We start from the raw sequence: 19,278 nt of genomic DNA, 5'->3' as shown, positions 1-19,278 counted from the left end.
AGGGTCCACATTTTGAAATGGAATTGGGAAGCTGCCACAAAAAGACACCAGTCGTCTATTAGTTCAGCTCATGCTGCTTCCTGATAGTTGTATTTTCGAGAATTTTGCCGAAGAAAATGTCACCAATTATTTCTGATTGGATTACTCACATTATTTAAATCTTTTAGCTAACTGTCACAATGGAGTTACTCCTTTCAGTTGTTCATTTTGACACCAGTTTTAGAGGGAATTAATTCAATGGAGGGTGGTAGAATAAAACATGCACGCCAAGCTGATTAGATCAGCGCTCAGCCCTGCACACTGTGGTTGTTCTGTTAATTAATCTTGTAGTAAAACAGATGAGTATGCATGCATTCCCCCTTCAGGTCTGTATGCAGTCTGTGATGCCATGCTTGCCTCCAGACAATGGTCTGGTAGTGTCATAGGAAAGTCTTAGGGAGTTGGATAAGCTTCACCCAAAAGCCTGTCTAGGCAGCCAGGGTAGCTCCGTTTGGGTTTGCTGGAGTTACAAGGGATGCCAGAGCCTCTTCAGACCTCCACATGGCCATGCTGAATCCCTCTCCTGAGGTGTGATGGAGTGGTCAGGGAGCACAAGTGATCTCCCACTGCCTTGTCTACCTGTGCAAAGGTCAGCTACCTCCACTGAGTGCTTACTCACCTCTGTGCAAATTGCTCTTGGTCAGCATATCTGGCAGTTCAAAGGACACAGGACCAAAGAGAGACTCTGCATAGGGGGGGTAAATAATTAATAAGTTATTGCTCATTAATAGATGTCTCCCCTCCACATGACCTACCTGTTATACTTTCCAGAAGATCAGTGTGTCGTGCAGAAAATGCTTTTAGAAATGGATCTATAGTGCCTATGACTTAGCAGCACCATAAGACCAACTGTTAGATCTATTAAAAAGGAAAGACTAATCCTTTTCTTTGAAGAGCCAGTCTTTATCATTAGAAATAGAAGCAAAGAGGGATTCAAAGGCAGTGACGGTATGGGAAATCCAAATCTTTCTCCCTAATTATTGAATAAAGGCATGCCCTTCATGTCAGAGGTTTTCCTTTCCTCCAGACTTGATGATTCGGTGCAAGGAAGCCACATTCTGGACTGCAGCCTCCAGGTCCTGGATTACTCGTTCCTTCCACTGGCCTCTCAGTGAAGGATTTGTCTCTTCTCCCATGGGAGCCAGGTGGTATTTGTCTCGCTGACCATTAATCACCTAAAAATTAAAGACCAAATCTAAATAATTTATCTTGGCTCTCTGCAGGCAATGGAAAGAATGAGATGCCTACAAAGGGCAGCTCATCTACCTATCTTAGACAATTATAGTAGAATAAGATGAATTGCCACTTCCCCATTGACTTCCCCAGAGACAATCAAGGTGACAAGTTTAGATAAGACGATTCACTTTTAGATGGCAAAAATAAGGAGAGGAATCTCACCCCACCAGAATCATGGCCTCCAGCAACCATATATTTTTCTAAAAAATGTCTCTTCAGTTGTCAGTGACATTATTTGTTTCTTTTCCTTGTGTAAGTTAGATAATGTCAGAATCACTGGTATCCCAACTGTGCACTGCTTCAAGCAATGCAGGATGAACATACAGTGGGGTTTCATGGCTGGCATCCAGAACACTGTCTTCATATTTTAGTATGACTTTTCTGTAGTCTTTTGTATAGCATGACTAGTATAGCAATTTACAAATACATACTTTGAAAACCTATTTTGATTTTTTTTGTTGTTCGGTTTTTCCCTCACAGAAGTGATATAACTCAAATGTGCATCTGCATACATATGTGTGTGTGTAAATATATATAAAGAATAAAAGACACATGCCTTCTGCAAATTCTTTGCCCTGTTCACAGTAGAAGTGATTGCTGCCCCATCTAGCACAAGCAGTAATATGAGCTGAAACTATAAAGGTTAATGATTGTTTCTTTGCCACAAAAAAAGTGAGATAGCAAAAGCTGCTTTTCCTCTAATGATCTTTATTAATAATAACTTGCACACTTTTGAGTGGGGATGTTGCTGGAATAATGATTGAAAGCGGAATAGAAAACATACCGGTAGGTAAGGACTGTTTTGTTTCTGACTAGTTAGAAGTATAGCCAGAAAGGGGAAAAGCTATTCCATGGAAAACACTGGCTCAGTTTTCTGATGTTAAAATTGCCAGTAATTCCCCATTTCAAGATCTGTAATGTCAAAAGGACAGAGCTTCCTAGAAGTGAATATCTAACAGCACGGCTAATATGTATTGTTTTGCTCTTTGTGATGCCTGCCAGGTTTTCAACAACACTTGAAAGGCCAAGCAGGTTTTTTAGATTAAGCGGGGCCAAGATAAGGTTTGGAAATTCCATCATTTTCTTCAAATACATTTTTTTTCTTTCCTAACCACTGGCTACGTGGATAAGTTGACTTGAGGGTACTTTTCTAGCATGAAGTTTTCTTAGTGGGAACCACATAGGATTGGGATTTGAGAAGCTTTCAGGAATATTACAACAAAAGAGGTGGGAGACAAATCCCCACTCCCATTTCCCTGGGCAGCACATGATGTATTATTGAACGACTACTGCTTTCTGAACAGGGTTATAGTTAATTGTAATTAATCAGCTTCCTTCACCTTTGGGTAAGAACTCTGTCTAGCCTGCAGAACTGTATCTTGTGAATATGTGTTCAGGGACATTTCAAATGTTCATTATTAATCCAGGGGCCATTAGTAGCTAATCTTTACCTATTTTGACACAGTAATGGCTTGTGATGTAATTCTACACTCAGGAATTTCTACATGATGGCATGTGTTCTCCAGGAACTCCTCACAGTATGGAATTTATGATATATTTTAAAAGCTCACATACAATTATTTCCACTTGCACAAATGCACACGCCACAGGTTACACTTCTGATGAAGGAAGGAAGACAAACAAAACATACACATTTTCCATAAGAGGCTGAGAGGTCAGTGACTCATCTTGGAATGTTCTGCAGATGAATTAAAATTCCTCTGCTTTAAAATATGTATAATGACATCTCCTTCCAGTTACATAGCTACACACAGAATAGATTGGGTTTCTTCTCTTTCAACTCCCAAGTTTTGTATGGCACAGTGTAGCAGCAACCCACACATTATTAATAAACAGAATTGAATCTACATGCTATAGGAATTCTGGGAGAGATCATATATTTAGGCCGTACACCACTTTCCATTACAAAAGATTCCTGTGACCTTTTTGTGAGAAGCTATAATGCCTCCTTTGTATCTAGTAGACTTTTACTTTTGGCAAGGGAAAGAAATGCCTTTTGTGGAAAACTGGCTGACTTGTACACTACTAACATTTCCCGCTCTCCTCCCGATTGAGCTTCTCAGGAATATATTGGCTGCACGGCAAAACAACAGCAAACTACACAGCCCCATCTAAAGCTGGGCTGATGCCACCGGTGATGCAGCAGCAGTCAGGGCTGCACCGGGAGTGCCTGAGAGCTGCCAGTGGGAGAGGAGCCAGGCTGCAGCCCTACCAATTAACCACAGCACGCTTACCCTTCCCACCGCCCAGCCTCCCTCCAGGAATGCCACATGGGCAGCCCCAGAGCGGAAGAAGGGATATGGCTAACGGTCCAGGTTATTCATCTTCATGAATTTTTCAACCGGTTTAGAACATTTCGTCCTGGCTGATGGCAGTGATTGAAACCCTACCTAACAAAAATTTGGGAGCTGGATTCTCAGCTGTGCCAAACCACAGCCACTCATTTATACGAAGGAGAAAATGACCCAAATCATTTAAAGATATTCAGCCAGGCTTTGACGCTTGACTGAGCAATTCAGTAACTCTGGAAAGAGTAGTATTTAAGACTAAGGACACAGTAATCTGCAATTAGTTCACTGGTACATAATGAACAAATAAAACTAAATGATTGTGTGTGTGTATTTACATATCTGAGTTCTCTGCGAATAACGTTAACGATAACTGTGTGGCGCATTTATATACAGTTTCCTGACCAGCGATCTCGCTATCCTTCCCGAGTCTGCATTGGTGGAACCTCACAGTAGCCTTGGGAGGTAGGCCCCTTTCGTTATCCTAAAATTGCAGGTGAGGAAACAGAAGCACCAACAGTTCTAGTGACTTGCGCAGGGTCCAAGCCAGGAACAGGAGCCAGGAAGCAAACGTACCTTTGATTTAAGGTGGGTGTGCCTCCAACCGATTACAATTCGTCTTGCACCTGCCTACGCCTGGGGTGCTTGGCTCCATGTTTTCTGATCCCGACTGGGGCTAAACCGCAAGACCATTCTTTGGCATTTGAATGATAAAGAGCGACAAGAGGGAAGATTTTGTGGTGGTTAGGGTGCTAGCCAAAGCCTTTGCAAGACCTGGGTCCAACGCCGTTCTGCAGCGCAGCTCCTGGCAGAAGTCCTCAAGAATATGTAGGTGCCTCAGCTGGGAGAGGGCCTCGGTGGCAAGCTCGCACTGGGTCCCCAGTGCCTAGGCATTACTCGAAATCCTGCTGGAACAGCCTCCTAGGCGAATGCCTATAGCTGCTGGTTTTTCGGTCTGCCCCAGAGTCACTCGAGAGAAGGTCTGTTCCCCCCCTCCTTCTGCACTCCCCTGCCCCTGCGGGTGCTGTGGCTCCCTTGTCACTCGTGCCTGTCGGTGCATGGAATATATGTTCAGTATGGGCACTATGTAATTCCAGGCATAGCGTGGTTTGAATGTCGGACAGCAATTTGCTAGAAGGCAGAGATGTATACAGGGAGGAAAAAGGGAGGAGACATTCCTTTTGCTCATTATCTTTTTAGTTGCTGAAGAAAGTGCTGTTTGCTAATTAGTAGCACAGTTCTGTGCCATATTTCACAACTTCCCTGTACTTATTTTCATGATGACTTCCTTGAATCACATCCTAAGCTTTACTACACATTAACTTCATAGCGAGCTTCTTTCCTGTGCTTTCCCTCAGTAAAGCAGATGAGTGGAAAAAAGCACAAAACAACCCACAACATTATTCTCAAATCCATATGGGATAGATTAGGTTCTTAACCCAATTATGGTGAAGTTTCAAGTATAGGCAACGTCAAAAAGCTAATGAGAAGTTAGGAGATATTCATCGTTCTGATGAGATTTGAAATCCATCTGAATGGGAGCTTGGCTTTCAACCCCAGTTTGGTTTTGGAATCCATTGAAGTTCCTGCAAATTTCAAATGAGCCCAGATTTGAATCTTTGGGTTTGACCCACCCTGAGCAGTGATACTAATTTCATGCTTCAGGCCACATTTCAATTCAAAATAGAAAAATGGAGTATTTGTGACTTACAAAGAGTATATGATGGTATCAAAGGGAACTAATATTTGTCCATTGTCTTTACAGTTACATAAACTTAAAAGAAAAAAATATTCACATATGTAAATGTTAAAAAATGAATGATCATGTAGGAATGAGCCATTGTGAAAATGTATGTCATGCTGTTTGTAGCACCTTGATTTCCTTCAGCGCAAATAGGAACTACTGGTTTTCTTTCCCCTGCAAGAAGTAAGAGAATATTGCTTCTGCTTTGGTTTGAGATTTTGCATGTTTGAAAATTCAGTGTGAACTTTTATGCTTGTTATTCACATCTGAACATACTAAGATTTCTATGACATATACTGACAGATGATCCTTTAACAGTGTCTGTATCATACAGTAATAGTAAAGCTCCTCTGGCTCTGTGTGGGGGTGAAATGACTGACAGAGTCAGTCTATGTTATGCATAATGTCTCTGGTATACACAACCTTACGGTAACTACCCACAGTCATTATACTGGATTTAAGTATGCATGTAAGACATAAATGCACCAGAACAGAGTTCTTTCAAAATAGGTACTGAAGTCATGGAAGTAGTTTCTGAATGTACTTTGCTGCAGGATGAATATAAATAGAGCAGTTCTCAAAACATCCGTGCAATGAAATTCTTTGGAAAGGATGAACTACATATGTAAGGCGCTATAAGATGCTGAAATATGACTATTTCAGCACGCATGTATATTCGCAATATAAATCCTCGGCATACATAACAAGTGCCAGGCCTTTTTTATTTTAAGACTTCAAAACATTTTATATAACATGTTTACACTGTAATTCCAGCAAAGTCATAGTCAGAAAAGAACATAATGAACTTTATACATAAATCATATTTCAAATGCACTTATTTGATAAACCATACATGCATGTAAGTTCGACAGAGCTGCAATTATTTGCACTTGCTTCCCAGGCCAATGAGTGACTATTTTGCTATCCCACCTTTTATCACTTTGTGCTAATTATCACATTGTGGTGCAGCACTGAGTGGAAAGATACTGAGACCTTTACTGAGGAAGTGTAGTGCTGTGGGAAAACATCTCTTGAGGAGGCCTCCCATGTTTCACAGATGGGTGCTTAAAGGTGTACACCCTTTGCAGATACAGCTAGCAGCGCTCTCAACATTTCGCTTGTATGCCAGATCATGACTAGAGACTACTCATTTTATTTCCAAGTCTGATGGAAACCACGTATGCCATACAGTTAGACCAGCTGTTGCAAGGGAATATTTAGGATGGCTTATGGCAATTTGCTTTTTTCTTTACGACTTCCATCCAACCCCAAATATGTCAATAGCATAAATTAATTCCATATATGCTAAGAGAATTCTTCAAAATTCTGGGAACAACTACTGGAGACCCTGAAACTGAGGTATTCTTACATGCCAAGAGACCAGTTCACAAGAGTGAGGGAAAAAAGACCAAATCCTTCTATTTCTGAGATAACTGGACTTTGGCTGTCAAAGAGCAAGGTCCAGATGTGTAGGCCTTTTCTATAAGGACAGTTTTGCTAATATTTAGGTGGGAAAAAAAACCAATTAAAATTCAATTTCACCGTGTGTCTGGAAAAGGCTGAAAAAAATATATTCCAGAGTCCTCTAGTATCTAAATGATGTCCTGACTCAGAGTAGTATTTATAGCATGATAATGAGGTAGACAGCAATGAAGAAAAACCTAAAATGAAAATCAGCTATAATAATTCATTGAACTCCTAATGCCTTCTGTTTGTCCCCCTGCTTGGGAATCTTCCTTCTAAAAGCTGCTGCATCAGGTCCTGCACATGTCCAGCTATTTTTAGGTTTGCAACAGGCTGTTTACTGGGGATTTGAAGTCTGGCAATCCAGATACTCTAGACACAGTTGGAATGCTCTTGCTCACACACTCGCGCCTCTCCGCAGGTTACACTTGGAATTAAAAACTGCGATGTGGCTCTGTCATTCAAACCTTACAGTGTCTGGCATTGGGTATCAAAAAAATCGTGATGAAATAGAGCACTGCGGTTTTAATTTAAACTACTTAATGCCAAAAATATTCATGGACAACTTATTGGCCAGTGGGCAAGCAAAGAGTTTTGAGTGATCTTCCATTTAAAGACTATAGTTTTGATCCAGTCAGGAATCAAGATTTTTTTTTTTTAATTTAATAACCTTTCTTCCTTTTAAAATAGTATTTCACACATTCATATTCAATATTTAACAGGCGCTTCTTGAAAATTGGTATTCCCTCCCTCCTCAAGCATGGATTTCAGCAAATTTCTCATTCTCCATTACATGTAATATTATACCTATCCACATGATCAGTGTATATGCACTGACAAGATCAGCATAACAAGACATTTTAAGTTTTGAGGTACTCTTCACCATTATATCTCTACAAACTTTTAAAATGAAATATCCCCACTGGTTTTAAAATCCCTTTAAAAAAACAAATTATAAATTATTTAAAACATTAAATGCATACAACTTATTGTTCAAAGCATTATACTGCTGGGGGTTTATTTTAATTTTTTTTATGATGTACACTTATTGTTAATTTTTACAAGTTATCAAAATAAATTATTTTTTAAGATTTTTGGACTTTTCAACGGAAATGTGATTCTTAGGGCATCCTGGATCCAGCATATTGAGGAAAACAAGAACAGGTAAAATCTTATTCAGATTGGAAACTATTTAGAAAATCAGATAGACTTGAATGCTTTTTTCATTCCGTATCTCCAATATCTATTTTTCTATTAATGTATTTCTGTCAATGTAATTCCAATTTAAATTTGCTTGTTTCATGTAGTCCACATATGGCTTTAGCATTTGTCAGTGCAATTTGTTTCAGCACTATGACCAAAGACTACAATACAGCAAAAGAATTTGATGCTAGTTGTTCTTGTTGGATTTTCACCCAGAAACACAAAGCGGACACAATGTTGTTATTACCTGTCAAATACTCTGCCTTGAATTCTGTCATCACTGTTTGATATAAGTTATAAGCTGGAAACAAATGGAAGCTTAATGTTGATTTTAGAGAGAACTGAGGAACATGTTTATGTACTTGGTTCCAAAATGCTGAAATTTGAAGCCTGGAACCTTAAAGAGAGGTCAATGGGAATTTAGCATCTGAATGTCTTTGAGTATCTAGGCTTTGGTGCTGTAAAGACAGAGCTTTTTCTTCCAAAGGTAGGCCTGAGGCCACTGTCCTGATTTACAGATAGCCCTGACTCCCTTAACAGCCTTCATGCCTGTCTCTTAACAGGGGCTGTGACTCCTCACCAGCTCTGATATTAAAGCTAATTATGCACTGTGGGTGCCAGAATATAGGTTTAAGGTCCAGCTGCACTTACCACTGTTTGAAAACGTTGGTATTTTGACTCTGTTTCTGAAATACCATCTCTGTCAGAGGCAGTGGGTAGGACAGGAGCACATGTGCTTTGCTTTGTTTCCCCTCCGACTTGAACTCTGTGTTGTGAAACACAATCAGTCTGGTCATGGTCTATACAGCTGAGCTTTCCTTAGACGCAGGAGCATTCCTCTGAAGGCAACAAGCATTTAAGATGATGTAAGGGGGTTTCTGACCCTCTGTGGGTAATATTGGCAGACAAAACGAGGACTGAGAAGTACGTTTACCTTTTCTGACCTTCCAGAAAGCCAAGAGGAAAAGTCTCATGGAACAAAGTCCCTACTAGAAGGACACAAATAGGTTTAACATGCAAGCACTTCTACAATATTGCTATCTCTTAGATATTCTTCTGCTGAGTATGGAGGACTTCTGTGTGTACAGTGTATAAGGTAAAAGCAGCATCTTCTGGTAACTGAGCTGCTCCATCCCCACCACGCATCTCTGACTGAGAGCTTGTTGCCTTGCGTAGCTCCATGCAATGACTTCAGCTTCTGCAGATGTCCCTCTGTCAGCCTCGATCTGTGCCTCCTTCCCCAGGTGTGATAACAACCATGCCCTTATAGCACATAACACGGCATGAGCTATCTACCCAACTATTTTGTCAGCTTTTTGATCAGCCTTTGCACCTTGCCCCAAGTTCTCTGTTGCCACAGCTACACTGCTAGCTTTGCCTGAGCTAATGAGCAGCTCTGGTATGTTTACCTGAGGTTTAGCACCTGAGAGTTATCCTCACGTCATGTGTACTGTGCAGAGTTCCTGGCAGGTAGGCAGCTCAGCTGGGTGGTGACAGAAGAAGGAAGGGCAATAGTCTTCTCTGTCCCCCAGTGGTGAGACTATGGCTGCTGTAAGCACTTGCTCTGAAAAGTCACTCAAGCCCAAATTGGTTTCTGGTTTGTGCTTCCAAAGGTGGACTTCAGCATGGGGAGGACAGTCTCAACAGTCTGCCTCTGTAGATAAAGCAGAGCAGAAGCCTAGCTTTAAGTGCCCTGAACCAGTCCTGGAGGAGTGGTGAACCTTGTTAGACTAAAGTTAAGCCTATCTGTGTACTGCTTTTATATCCCTGTGAAGCAGTCCTGTCACTAGGTACCATCTGGTCCTCATAGCTTTACCTGGAACAATCATCTGCCCTGTTTCTCTTACAGCCTCATGTGTGCTGAGAAGAAGCAGTCACAGCTTTGACATAAAAGCATATTCTTCTCAATTAATCCTTTAAACAATTTCAAATGGCTACATAAGCAGAGCTATGGCCATCCTACATCTAAATGAGAGAAGGTACTACCTCACCATGACAGGGCCTGCAGGATCTTACATGCCTACAGACTAGTGAGTGTAGGGATGCTTGAAATACCTGTGAGATTCTCCACACACTGCTGGAAGTGCCAGTGCAAGCTCCACAACACCTGTTTCAAATATTTCTGGGGAAAGGATCTAGACTATCCCCAGCAGAGAGAAGTGAGTTAAATTGTCTCCTACAGAGTGAGATGCTAAGACTGTCATACATGTACCTGTAGCTGCCTTCATGCTGGCTACTACGGTTTCATGCAACCAGATATCCAGAGAAGAAAAGGGAAGCATCCAAGGAGGAAAGAAGGGACTGAGACAGTCTTGGTGATGCTTTCTTCTGGGCACAGTTGAGCCAGGGTTGTCCAAATGCTACAGGTATGAAGGACCCTCAAAAATATTTGTGGGTCAGCAAGAAACTTGCTGTAAGTGACTCCCAGCCTGTAGGCACGGAATTGGAAATGCCTGGTTGCATAAAAGGGGATGCTGCTTTGCTCCTGGGAGAGAACAGCAGCAGGGACCAAGTGTTGCATGAATCCTACTGGAAGGCTCTGTAATGTTCTCCCGCGGAGTTAACAGCACATGGGGTCCATACCATTTTGCTGCTCGTTTTCTGTGCTCCTCATTCTACATTGCACTGGAGATGATCAATCCAACAGTGGTACCATAAATGTATCACTTCATTGTAATGGGGTTCAGGTACCCTGTACATATCCTTACAAGTACATTCCAGTTCACATTAACAGCAAAGTAATAACCTTTGTCCTCCAGATATCCAACCAAACTTGTTTCATCTTCATGGTGCAGCAACAGCTTCTTGTCTTCTGGGAGTATTATTTCAGCTGCCTTTTCTCAGCTGCAGCAGCACAGAGCAGGGAAAGAGGTAATCCTCGAGGTAAACACTTGTCAAGCCTTTCAGGAGTTTATAGGTCAGAAACAACACTGTCAGTCTGAAACAAGGAAGTTGTGATTACAGGTCTACATGGAGGAAATGCCAGAATTAATGAGGAGTCTGCTCCACCTTCGAAAAAATCAGCAGGCTTGGCTCTGAGAATTCACTGGAGCAAGTTATTTCTAGTCCTGTGAGGCTTCTGCAAGGAATGTGCTGCTGCCTCCTTCTCACCTTGAGGACACAGAGCAATGGTGATTCTCATAATTGACCAGAGAAAGGCAATATGGCACATTGTGGATGAGACGGCTGCAAAGGGTAGAGAGCTTTTACAGCTCTCTAGAAAGTCACCGCCGCCTTCACTGCATCTGCGAGAGCAAAGGTTGGTCAGGTGCAGAATTCAGGTCTTATGTTAACTCAGAACATGATGTCACCTAGAACTGAAAGTAGTTGTCCTGCCTTTGTTTCTTGCAAAATTTAGACCCATGGCAGGCTACGTACTCCTGTGTGTCATCAAGTCATTTTCACACTGATGAGCGTCCTGCTGAAGATGCTGACGAGCTGCTTCACTTGTCTGTCATGCTTTCCCAGCCACCCAGGACCACATCAGAGCTCTTCAGGGTAAAAGGTTCCTTCTTCCGCCTGAAAAACTCAGACTCACTGACACATGTTCTGAGTGTGCTGAATAAGCACTGCCCAGGCCCCAGTAAAATAGACTCTTGCCTTTCTGAGTTATTGTAAGATGATAGAAAGTCAGTCAGTTGCTAATGAGTACTATTAATATCTCCTTTTGTGAGAACAAGTCATCTAATACCCTGAAGCTAGAGACAGTTAGGTTCTTGCTTGAGAGACCATATCATCCTATTATCATTTTCATCTGGCAAGGAAATACAAAGAGCTAGAATGAAAATGGCGAATTAATTACACATTTTCATTGCAATTCTTAATCTCATTAAAACTTTTGCAGACGGGACTGAATTGTATGGCAACCTCAGTTATTTATTTCTCATTAATGGAGATCAGACTCTCGAATCCGAACCTCTCTGGACGGAGGCACCGACTGGCTCAGGCTGCGTGGACCGCTCAGCGCAGGGCAGTGCTGGAGACGGATGCGCCCATCCTGCCATGCTCACGCATCTACTGTGTTTGTGCAAGATTTCTTCTCCCTCCTGGTCTGGTTTTGCGTTTGCCAGGTGTCTATCTCTCAACGCGAGTGACTCCCTATATTCATCCCGTGGCTTTTACATTTTGAGAGCAGAGTCTGGTTAAATGACTATTTGGGAAAAGTGGTTAAATGGGTGGCAGGAGCTTGGTGCTCTTAAGGAAGCTCCATTAGGAGTGCAGCGTCTGGTGCTCTGACAGTAATAAGCAAGTTTTGAAAGGAAAAGTAGAATCTGCATGCATGCTTTCATGTAGCTTATGGTTTCATTTCCTTACTTTTTAGCCTTTATTTGGATACGCTGCATATGTAGCAGCCCCATGAGCTTCACAAGCAAGATTTCTGTGTATTAATTATAGCAACTTTATTATTTCCTGGATATTAACATTAAATTCTTAAAATGTCATCTGGATGCCAAACACTTAAAATTCAAGATGTAGTACGTTTAAGAAAGACTCTTATCTTGTTTTACAGAAATCGTGCTTTTTCTCTAAGGCAAACAGTTATCGCTGAAGTCATTTACAAGTAGATTTTTTCAGTTGCCTTAATCAAGCTTTTTAATATACATGCAAATTGTAGCAGCAGAATGTTTGGATGCACAAAAGCAAGAAATGGGTGCACATACTGTATTTCTTTCTAGATACTGTGTAAGCACAGGGTGAATACTTTTATAAATAAGAGCATAAATGCATGAAAGGCCCACTCAAAGGTTGTTTGTAAGATGAGTTAGGATTTAAAACCTCATTCAAAGACAAAGTAAAAGTGAAGACTAAAAACACTGAAGAACTGGGCATTGAACAATGGTATTAAACATTTACAAAAAAGGACACTTTGTAATTTCTTGTTTTGAATCTTAATGTGGGTGGAATCCTGGCTCTGCTGCAGTCAATGGGAGTTTTGGCATTGACTTCAATAGGCCTGTGTTTCACCCTGTATTTTTAGGATAATTCTTCAAGGGATTTATGAGATATAATTTTAAATCATAACAGAAAACACCCACTAAGGAAGCTACTAAATATTTTTGGGGGAAGAACAAATAATTTTAAGATGGGAGAAACCTGAAATACTCTTTCAACTAATTTTCATTTGCTTTTCTTGTTTAATGCAGCTTGAATTTTGTACTATGACAGGAAAAAAAAGTCATGTGAATGTGCACACTGGAGAATTTTGCTCTTATGAGACTTCTAGAAAAGTTGCAGCATCCAATTTTTTAGTTTTATATTTGATGAACTTTAATGAACTTGATACCCTTGGCTAGTAGATAAGAACCACATCACATCTCATCATTAGTCAGCCAGATAATTAATGGTTGCAACTGCTGTAATAAAAACTGATATTAATCAAACCTGCCATGGTCTGTTTATTATTGTGAAGCAATTCATGTATGACAAGCTGACAGCAAAATATGGAAGAAACAGAAAAGCTATTCATGTGGATTGTTTGTTTCGGTGAGTGACATTTTGCATTGGTTAACACCATCTGACACAAAGCAGGTAGCCATGTGTTTTCAAAGGCCTGTTTCAATGTCTATGGCAGACAAATAGGAGCCTTTATGTTGACTTCCGTGTGCTTTGAAGTCACTAATGAGTATGTTTTTGAATAACATATAGTGTGAAATCTCAGCTGAAGCAGTAAATACATTAGCAACAGGGTGACTGTTTTCCATTCTTCCTCCTTCCCTCTATTTCCTATTTTTGTGGTTTTCTGATGTTACGTCTTGTCTGTGATTACAGTATAAGCTCTTTGAGACAGGAAGACTGTCTACTTATGTATACACATATATATGTGTGTCTGTGTGCCTGTGTTTCTGTACGTGACATCTCATCTGTTCTGAGTCCTTTGCACACTCCTGTGCATGAATTTCCCAAAGCGCAGCTATATGGTCCTAGTGACAGTATGTCTTATAGTTCCTCAGTTATAAATATAGCTTTTTTTATTGCTCAGGGGCTGTATTTTAGTTTAATGCCAGTTATGTTAAAATGCGAATCCTGTGTGCTAGCTAAGATCAAGGTAATTTTCAAGGAAGTGTTCGCTTAAGGGCCCCACAGTTGTACCAGGAGATGAATGCAGCGAAGAGTTCAGATCATCCTCTTCAACTGTTTAGTAATACCATTCCTCTGCAGCTTTCAGCAGAGGGGTCTGTTCATTGAGGTTAACATTTTCAACCTAAGAATTAAATTTAGATTCTTGAGTCTATATTTATGTATCTAAATATAAACGGTTTCATTTTCAAAGGTGCGGATTACTCCAGACTGGTGCTGACAGCATCTATTCCCATCTTCCCTGGTAGAATTATTAACAGGCACCTTTGTGCCGTGCTGTGCCAAGGAGGGATTCCTGACATGCAAACACATGTAAATATCATGACTGCCATCTGCAAATGTAAAAAGACCAGGATGAGGAAGGTTGTATGGACGCACTTCAGGGGGAATGAGTAAGTAAACACAGAAGCTGGGAAGATCAGAGTGAAGACTGATTGTTAGGCTTGATTTTTTATGGCAATGAAGATCTGGTTAGACTACAAGTAAAAATGAGTCAGTTGATCCAAACTAAATCTTGAATAATGAAGTGCGCAATTACTGAAGCACCTTTTTTTAAGGAAATGTTTGTTCATGTCAGAGAAGAGCTGCAAAACGCAGTAGAGTTTGTTGACTTCAGCCTAGGAGAAACCTTAACATGGAAGAGCAAAGAGCTGATTGTCCACATCGAGTTTTATTGATGCATTTGCATAAGGATGGGTACAAAACATCTGATCTAATTGGAACTGCTTGTCCTTTTCTTGTGTGGTGTGAGTTGGTGATAACCAAAGATCATCAGGCAAAGTGTGCAAAAAGATCACCAAATGTAGGTCAAACAACTTCTGACTGAAGTTTTCTCACTGACTTTAAAAAGAATAAACACCATTTATGCTGCTCATCTTGAGAGAGCTTAACTATATGTGTTCTTATGTCCCATGCACAGTGCTGCCAAGATTTGATTTTCATGTACACAGTAACCGACAAAAAACAATTAAAATAAAATATTGGTTCTCCAGAGAAAGTTGGCCAGTTCAGGTAAAAACACTTTCAGCTCCAAACTCCTGTACATACATATTACTGTTCAGATTCACAGATATCTTTGTTGCCAGGCATCTCTGTACCATGATACATCTCCTCTTTCCTGCCACCACTCTCCAGTTTAAGTTGCTTTGTAAAGGTAGACTATAATACTTTTTTTTCCCCCTAATTCTCTATTATTAAAAAACAGTGCACGTTCATACTTCAGATGAGAAGTTGTTACCTGAAAAATGCTAGAGGTCTTGTAGTCTTTGAGGGTATTTGGAACAAACCATTACTGTTTGCAGACTAATTGTTTGGTGAGAATAAGGCAAGTTACCTTAATGACAGCTTGTGAAATAACAATCTATGATATAGTACTTGGATGTAGCAACAACTGTGTTTCAAGCCAAGTAAAAAAACTGTCAGTATCTTGTGCATGAGAAGCTTGTAGATACCCTGAGGTGACTTCATATAATTCTAAACCAGCAGGTAGCTTCTTGCATAGCTAATCATGGCATCAGTGCCTGGAGCAAGTGGAGGTGGTTGACAATGTACTTTAGTTTTAGATGAATTCAGCTCCTTTTGAATATCATTTTAATTCCCTGTTCCAGTTTCTAAAGTAGGCATTTACATGCTTTATTTTTGCAAAATACAGAAGGTAACCTTGGGGAGGGGAAAGCATAGTTTATGTTAAGAAAAACCCAACAAACCCAAAACCAAAAAAACCCTGATTTTGGGAACTCTAGTTGGGAGAATAACTCCTAGAAAATAGTCCAAAAATTGTCTTTTTCTCTCTCTGTGAAATATCTCTAAAATATTTCTGAGAAAGCTTCCCTGTAAGTTAGTTGAGCATATAGGTTATCCATAAATTACTTAAACTGTACAGACCTCAAACTATTTGCTAGAAACTATTTATGGTGTTTGACTGGTTGTGTGGTACATTAATATCTGCTACCTCACAGGATAACTGACGTTTTTATAAAACAAGAGCAATACAAGTGATTTCAAGATGACCGTCAAAAAACTTTTCTTTAAAACAGCAGGTCAGTTTTTAAAACAGCGTGTAAGAAATGTCAGATGCAGATAGCTCTTTAGTGGGATTACAGATGGGTAAGCACTTAAATACTTACTGAAAAATCCATTAATTCATATCTTTTAACACCTTTAAAAATCTAGGTCATATTTACACATTGGCTTGAGGCTTTTGTTTCTCAGCAATACTCTTGTTACACCAAATAACAGCAAATTAATAATACTTCATAGTAAGAATTAAGAGAAAACAATTGTTTGTTTTCATCTCTGTGAGAAATATTTAAAAACATGGATCAAAGTGGATGTTTTACTTTTATTCAGTGAATGCTGGAAAAAAACTTGACTTTTTATTCTCCCACCTCCATTGTCTTCACTATACCTAGACTATGTCTCAGTCTAAACTCTAAAACTGTGTATGTATCACAGCTTGTGTACGCATGTAACAATTCTGTAGCTTGCTAAAAACTTGGGTTTCAATGCTTGAACTGACATTGCTGGGCTAGTTAAATTTTTTGCTTTGTGCCCTGTTGCTCCGCATCACAACAGAGGAGAATAAAAATGCTGAGAAGGACCATTTTACTATCATGTTATATCCACATGAAAGTCAGTCTCAAAAGTCAAATCATGTAGACAGATTATTCACCAAAACTATATGCCTTTCCTTGCTGCATGAATGTCCCAAACTCCCCATTATGCTTGTAGAGATTTTCCAGAGCTCTACTTACTTTCTTTTCTATTCGACTATCTCTAGCTTTACATCTGCTAAGAGCTATTTTCTTCTCATCTGCCCATTCGGAGCAGATCCGACAACACAAAGGTTATCTGCTGCTAACCTCTTTCTCTACAGACAGACCCATAAGGTGGCTCATGACAAAGAGCAGCTCATCATTCACGCTCCTTACGCCAGCATGCAAATCTGTTGGGGGGTGACTGGGGAAGTCAGGAGCTGGCTGAAACTTTCAGAAACTTTCCAGAAGCCTACATGGGCTCTTTTGTCTCTATGTCTTCAGTGATTTCGGATGCAATGCTATAGAAGTAAGTTAACGTCTGAAACGAGGAATAGGAGGGAAGGGTGCTTTCCATATAAATCTAGTTAAAACTTCATGCATGAAGTGCTTAGGAAGTCTGGTGGAGTATAAATACCTGCAGAGACTTTTTGCCTGCCTTCCCTCTGAAACAGTATTGTCTGGCTGATTTGGTGTAGCAGTGGAAAATCACCTCTCCTGGGGGCCATATCAATGGGCAAAAACTTTTATAGTGTGGATGCAAATTTAACTTGCTTGAAAATGGAAAGTAAACACAAGAGATGGATGAGATGTCTGTGTAGGGTAGCCAAAGATGCTCATGAAATCAGCCGTTTTTAAAGCAGAGAAGATCTGGGTTATTTGTCCTAGGCACTATAAGGAAATACGAGTCTATCTTAAAAGACTCTGAGTTACTACTTCTAATTTATTGTCATTTTTCTTGAGGAAAGGTTGTGTTTATATCTAAAAAATGAATTGACACAAAATATTATGAAAAAAATCATTTGGTCAAATGTTTAATTTTTCAAAGGATTTAAAAAAAAAATTATGACCCTGTTCCTTCAGTAATGCATCAGCTTTCACTCAATGTCTTTCCCTCTTTCCCTTCATTTTCTCCCACTGAAAACATGGAGAATGCAAGTGGAAAGGGACTAAACAGAACGAATAGTGTTCTTGTACCAAGACTTTTTCTAATATAAAGTTTAAAAGGATTCAAAAGTTGAGAAATATGTTTTCCAACCATTAAAAAAAATCTCTGATGATTTTTCCAGTGAAAGAAGAGCCTAAAAAACCCACCCCCAAAGTAACAGGGAGAGACAGAAACATTAAAATGGAAAATTCTAAATAAAGCAAAAATAAATCTTTTTTTCCCATCAGAAACAAACCCCAATTTTAGAATTAAATGAAAACTGTTTAACTGGTTTTGAAAGCATAACATTTTAATCAGAGATACTAAGAAATTGAGTCATTTGGCTCAGTTCATCACAGCCAGTCATAACTGTGAAGCAGAACAGCCTGAGAAAGAGTCAGGGAGTCACAGAGGACAGATCATCTGCAGATAATCTGCAGGTCATGACTGAGGTCATTTAGCACAGAAAAGTCACTATTTTTTGTTGGTATTATGAGATCAACTATCATAATATGCTTTCTACTTGGGCATGAGCAAGCACTTGTATGTTTGTATGTGCCAAAATGAATGGTTCAGACCTTGTGTGGTCAGAAATTTGGTATGCCTATATGAAAAAGTTACGATATGTGCAAAGGTGGTAATGCATAAATATTCTACGCATTATAAACAAGCAAACAAACAAACAAACAAAAATTAAGTAGGCAAAACAGGAGTTAGGATCATGTGTAATATTATGTCATAAAAGTGAGAAAGGAGTATATTAACTGTATGTAGATGTCTACATAAAGTCTATAGAACAGATGTTTACATCTGAGTTAATCATCATGGTCCTCCTTAATAGTCACTAGAGAGAAAAAAAGGTGCATGTAGCACGTGATGCATCTCTATCATAACAGAAGCATCTAAGCCAGTTCAGATTAAATGTGTCCTGTGTGCTTACTCTTTCATCAACGATAACTAGCATGACTAGATCAGATGTAGAAGTCTACAAGGTACAAGTGCAAAATTAGGTGAGAAGACTTCTTCCCCAAATGGCTCACTAGATCCCTAGCCAACTCTGTGAAATTTGCTTAGGAACTTCTAACAAAAGAGGGAGCTGAGTATGGCAAACTGTCAGAGCAGCCAGGTCTGTCTGTGATTCTTTTTATTAAAATTCTTAATAGCAGTAATGTTTATCTTTACCTCAGAGGAGGAAAAAAGCCCAACAGTGTAATGGCCACTGGTCTGATAATTCATGCATTGTTTGGGATAAAATCTAAGGACTCCATAGATCAGTGTTAATCTGAGCTGTGCCTAAATCCCAGGGTTAAGTGTGGCTGTGAGTGGTTGAAAAGGTCATTCTTTTAAAATTTGTTTTTGGGCTAATTCCAGCATTCGCATTAGAATGACTGCTGCTTGTTCAGTCTCTATTAGGATGTGTTTTTCTAGTGTCAATGTAGCCAAGTAGCTTAATCCTCTCTTTAGTTTTTACCAACCAAAAACCACTGGTGATATTGCGCCCCTGATTCTGTGATATGAGATATG

This window comes from Harpia harpyja, chromosome 4 (assembly GCF_026419915.1).
Source record: "Harpia harpyja isolate bHarHar1 chromosome 4, bHarHar1 primary haplotype, whole genome shotgun sequence".
Taxonomy (NCBI): Eukaryota; Metazoa; Chordata; class Aves; order Accipitriformes; family Accipitridae; genus Harpia; species Harpia harpyja.
The sequence above is the reverse complement of the archived record's forward strand: the minus strand, read 5'-3'. Positions refer to the sequence as shown.